This window comes from Vipera ursinii (assembly GCF_947247035.1).
Source record: "Vipera ursinii genome assembly, chromosome: 3".
NCBI lineage: Eukaryota > Metazoa > Chordata > Lepidosauria > Squamata > Viperidae > Vipera > Vipera ursinii.
Genome location: NC_139516.1, coordinates 177,175,124 through 177,181,509, shown reverse-complemented (window position 1 = coordinate 177,181,509; position 6,386 = coordinate 177,175,124).

Genomic DNA, 6,386 nt, shown 5'->3' with positions numbered 1-6,386 from the left:
TATATACGTGGGAGCAAAGTACACATCTGGGTTTGTTATGGGGGCTTATTTCCCATGTTGGTCACATTGCCCTATTATTTCTTGTTGCTTGTGAGAGTCTATTTCAGGATGGGTGGCTGCTTGTATGCAGATATGGGCCTAACATTCTAAGCTTGAAAAAATACAATGTCCTTACCCAGTATCTTGTGTAGATTATTAATAATGGCTTAAAGTGGGGCCATTATCTGACAATCATTATGAGACAACCATTGCTATTTTCTTGTTGTGGTCTGTTCTTTTAATTATTCCTTCCTGGGAATTGAGGTAAATATACTAATTAGTCTATTGATCTTGTTAGATTGGTAGTTCAGTCTCCTGAATATCTGGTTTAATTCCGTCACTTGACATCTCTGTCAAATGGGTCAAAACAGTAGATGATAGATTTGATGGTCTGTTCTAGGTGGAAGCTTACCTTGTAGTGCTAACAGAGATTCATTTCCATGGGTTGAGATGATGCAAATGTCATAAATGAATCTCTTGTAAAAGAGAGAGGATCAGAGAATTATTGCTGACATATTTAGTCCCAGCAATCAGCCTGGGGACATATCTGAATGAAGATGAACTATGTAATCAGGCATAGTATTACACTGTATTCATGTAAACATATATATTTATATGTAACTACATTTTAAAAAGTCCTATCAAAGAAGAACCGATAATAAAATGTTATACTGTCCCAAACCTAGGCAATCAGCATTCCATGACTGGTGAACAAGTTATTTATTGTGATATATTACCTTTTGAGATTTTCCTTAGAAATAATTCTTTTTAAATTCCTACAATCCTCCTCCAAGCCCTTATGTGTGTGTATGTGTATTTGTGTATGGTGTTTTTTTATTTATCTAAGGATCAGAAACTACCTTTGACTTTGGGAATAAAATATACAGTAATATCAAGTGACATCCACGCTTCCATGAAATATCAGAGAGATTCTTAGGCTTTCAAGTTAGAATCATTTATAAACTCTGTAAAATTATTTTACATGTTTAATAATTTTCCAACAACATTTTATTTAAAATGTGATAAAAGAAACAGAGTTCAGAATCACTGTTCAGTATATTCAAAACATAAATAGAATTTTCTTGGGAATGTTACTATTTTTAGGAAAATAAAATTAGCTATATTTTTTCTCATGTCACCTCTTGGTGACTTATTAAATAATGCAAATAAATGTATAGAATCACTGATTATTTTACTACATACTTTATTAGAATATTTTAATACATCACATACATATATTTCGCCAGACATCTGATTTTCAGCTTTACTTTTCAAGAAGTGTTGTCAGCAATTCAGGAAATGTAAAATGTTTCCGTCTAGTTAGACTCTGGGTCCTATGTAACTTTTATTGTCATTGTAAAAATAATTTATTGAAAATCTTAAACCTTGTCTGACTCAACTAACTTTTGATTTAAGTGTATGTGCTCCCACTTATGGCAATGGACTGTGGTGAATGCTTTCTCCTTCCTTTTTCCAGAATTAGATTTTGCAGTTTATAGCACATACTCTGAAAGCAAGAGAATATTTTTTTCTCTGAAGGACATAAGCAAGTGAGCATCGGGGAAAAAAATCTTAATTTTACAGCAAACTTCCCCAGCTTCATTCTTTCCAGGTATGACATTATCTCCAGCCAGCATGGTCAAATTAGAAAGTTCCATCCTAATATATATCATATCGTATCTGGTTGATAGCAATAGTGTTTTCCTTGTTTTTTTTAGCACTTTCAAGTCATTCTCATTCAATTTCACAAAAATTAAATCCATTTTAAATGGTTTTTTTTAGAATAAGGGAGTGTTGACAAACTGTTTATGTGTTGCATGTAGGGAAAGATGTGTGTGGAGAGTTACATGAGATGTTCTACTTTTTATCTGATGACTGCTTCTCCAGTTGTCTGCAAACTTTCTTGCTTCAATCATGGGTTCAGTCAGGTTCAATCATAACAAAAGACATAAAGTCAGAATATATTTTATTATTTTTTAAAACAGAACATTCAGAGAACACAACAAATAAGAAAAGAAGAAAAAGGGATGAACTTTTGGGCTGGAGGGCTGTAAACTACTTTTTTTTTTTAGTGTCTGTGTCCTGATGCAGTAGTTGGCATCTTCAGAACAACAGAATAACAGAGTTGGCAAGGACCTTGGAGGTCTTCTAGTCCAACCCCCTGCAAAAGCAGAAGACCTTTTATCATTCCAGACAAGTGGCTCTTCTTAAAAGCTTCCAGTGATAGAGCACCTGAAGGCAAGCTGTTCCACTGGTTAATTGTTCTCACTATAAAGAAATTTCTTCTTAGTTCTAGGTTTTTCTCTCTTTGGTTAGTTTCCATCCATTGCTTCTTGTCCTGCCTTCAGGTGCTTTGGAGAATTGCTTGACTCCTTCTTTGTGGCAGCCCCACAGATATTGGCACACTGTTAATATGCCACCCCTAGTCCTTCTTTTCACTTGACTAGACAAACCCAATTCCTGCAGCTGTTCTTCATATGTTTTAGCCTTCAGTCCCCTTATTATCTTTGTTGCTTTATTCTGCACTCTTTCCAGAGTCTCTACATTTTTAATATAATATGGTGACTGAAACAGGATGCAGTATTATTTGTTTCATTGACACTTTCCCCTTCATTTCATATATATAGTTTACATTTACTAATATATTTTTTCATCAGTCTCAATAAAGCTAATCAGAAGTTTAATTTTATTTCTTACAAATTATCTTACTGTATAGTTCATAATAATTAGTAAGGTTTTCAGTAAATGAAACTACATTAATTTTGAATTTTTCCCCCCCACACTTGACTACTGGACAGCTGTTGGGGCATCTGGCTAGTGACACATACTCAGAAGCTTAATTGAAATCCTTACCTAGAATTAAACTGAAAATAACTGCATGCCATTTGAAATGTATCCCTGTATTTAGACTTGATAAAAAAAATAAACATCTAGAGCAAATTTGTTCAAGTGCTAATCCCTTGAATGTGTGGGATTTTGCTTTCTACAATTCTGAGTTAAAACACTATTTTGGAATTGAGGATAGAAGTCCAACATCGAGAGAGCAGTAGGTTGGACAACCTGCTGTAGACTAACATTTTTACAATAAAAAAGACGGAGGAAAAAGCAGGACAGGTTTGAGATGAGGATAGCTTTATTTAACGATATTCATCCAATGCATGCATATGTTACAAGGAATAGAGTAATTCTTGGTTAAATAAATAAAACATAATTAAATTATGAACTGAGGAGTTAGAGAAGTAGTGCATGCATATACCTACACACAGAGAAATGTGTTGGAGTTTATGGTCCCCTACAAGACTGAACTTTTATCATGGATCCCATCATACTACTGGGAACAATTCAGTCCAATCAATATCTGTAGCAAAAACTTCTGAGCATCAGAGGCACAAACTCTTGCACAATTCCACGGAGCAGGGAAAAATAAAAGCTGTATAATCATGGGAATGCCCATGATCATAGGAATGTTTCCATTAGTGTCAATGAGATAAATATTTTAGTATGCAATCCTGTATACAATTACCATTATTAGACAACATACCTACTGCTATATTGTGTATGCATCTGAATACCGTACGTATCTGTTTTTTTCAAACTCCTTTTTCCGCATACATAAAATTGTTTGGAAAAAATAAGATATTTAAGACATTCCACAAATAACTGAAAACAAGGGGAGGCAAAGTGAAAAACTTTGAAAATAAATGGACATTTTTCATGCACGGGTACTTAATTCTTATTTACACAGCAGACCATAAGGTGTACTCAGACTTAGAAATTAAAGGCAGAAAAAACAGAGAGGTCATTATATCCATCTGGAAGCCCGTCTGCTTGGACACTCTTCTGAAATAAATTCTGAAAATGACATCTTACATAGAAATTGTTCAGATTTCTCACACCGATTTATCATTCTGTTTCTTCAATTCCAAAGCAAACTTTTTCTCCAACACTTTCTTTCCATGGAAATGGCTGTTGTTTAAATGCATATTTCATGCTAACAATATCAGAATAAATCCATATCTATAATGTCAAGGCATATACTGAATTTTAAAGGTACAAAGGTTGAAAATCAGCAGCATGATTTCCCATTTTTTGTAATGTGGGAAATTACAGATAGTCCTTGAGTTATGGCTGGTTGCATAGTGACAACACACTGTCTCAGAGGTACTTATGACCTGGATTTGAAATGCCAACAGCCACCCTACATAATCACATGATTGTATTTTGGGTGCCGAGGAACCAATCTAGATTTACAGCTGTTGTAGTATTCTGGGGTTACATGGTTGCGATGTTTTTTTTTGCTGGAAACTAGCATTTACTTCCAGTTTCTGGGGGGGGGGGGAAGTCCATTGCAGACAATGGATTTGCTTAATCAATGTGACGTTCACTTTACAATCGCTACACTCACTCAACAACCACCATAAAAAGGTTGTAAAATTTAACAACCAGCATGACTTCCAGGCTCAATTATGGTTGTCGAGGACTACTTGTACACAAAAGCGTAAGGTAAACATTGAGATTAGCTAAAAATAAACTCCCATCAACTTCCGCCACAACTACAAAAAATGAAACGAAAACAAAACCTTGACTCATGCTCATTATTCAGCCCTGCAGATTTTGTATCAAGGCTCCAACCGCTTTGACCCTCCCTGAATGATGGGCCCCAAACTATATTCTGCTATGATGCTAATTTCTCTAGCTGTGACCTATAGCCTGACTTGAATTTATATTCAAGATAGATAGTATTTAATATTTATTTGTTATGCATATGTAAGGGTGTGGGTCTGTACATATGTTGTATATAGTATGTTTAGGTATGTGTCATGTATGTGTTTCACTTTGAGAGCAGGCAACTAAATTTCATTTTTGATTTATGCAGTTGTGCCTACAGTAAAAATGGCAATAAATCTTCTCTTCTCTTCTCTTCTCTTCTCTTCTCTTCTCTTCTCTTCTCTTCTCTTCTCTTCTCTTCTCTTCTCTCCTCTCCTCTCCTCTCCTCTCCTCTCCTCTCCTCTCCTCTCCTCTCCTCTCATCTCATCTCATCTCATCTCATCTCATCTCATCTCATCTCATCATCTTATCTTATCCTGATAATTGTAGATTTGTACCTCCTAGGCCAGTGATGGTGAACCTTTTAGAGACCGAGTGCCCAAACTGCAATCCAAAACCCACTTATTTATCATCGGGTGCTGGGTAGGCGTGGCCCATGGGGTGGGTGTGGCTCATGGGGTGGGCATGGCTGCGGTGGTAATGGCAGACTGGGTCGGACTAAAAAGTTCAATCAATCAATTCCAACTTTGAGAGATCTTTTTTTCTCCCGCGAGGAGTTGAAATTGATTGATTGATTGATTGATTGATATTTTTTTTTGCACACGGCGGCAGAGGGCTAAAGTGAAAAAGTTTTATAAAACCCAGCTGAAGGCCTAGGATTGGGGCGATGGCACACGTGCCCACAGAGAGGGCTCTGTGTGCCACCTGTGGCATGCGTGCCATAGGTTCGCCACCATGGTCCTAGGCAGTATTCCTAATGATGGAGCAAATCTTGCCCTCATTGTACTAGGAAGGCATAGTGAATAGCATACACAATTACCTTTTTGATGATCTGAAACTTCCTTGATTTCTTATCTTTTGGTTGAACCCCTTATCATATTTGTCTTTTTCATATGAGAAAGAGTAGATAACCAGTGAGGCAGATGGCTACCAGAAAATTATGCCAATTATCTTGTCTGGAAACTCAGAAACACCAACAGGAGAAATCTGAAAAGAAAATTCGACTACTCAGAAAATGCAATAGCAATAGCACTTAGACTTATATACTGCTCCACAGTGTTTTACAGCCCTCTGTAAGCGGTTTACAGTCAGAATATTGCTTCCAATTAGCTGAGTACTCATTTTACTGACCTCAGAAGGGTGGAAGGCTAAGTCAACCTTGAGCTGGTCAGGATCAAACTCCTGTCAATGGGTAGAGTCACTCTGCAATACTGTAGTCTAACCACTGCACCACCACGGCTCCTGTGCAATAAAAATGTCCCCTTTCTCAGATCAGTTTGGCCCAGCATTACCTTATCATTACTTTGGAACAGCATGTCTTTTGCCAGCTGATACAAGAAAGAAAGAAAGAAAGAAAGAAAGAAAGAAAGAAAGAAAGAAAGAAAGAAAGAAAGAAAGAAAGAAGCCTTTGTTGTTGCATTACAGCAGGGGTGTCAAACTTGCAATATCATGTGACATGTCACAATTTATTGCTACTTTTTTCCCATTGCCGGCAATGGGCTGGGTGCAGACTTGGCATGACGCACCTGGCCTGCGGGCCAGCAGTTTGTCACCCCTGCATTACAATAAAAGAGACATTG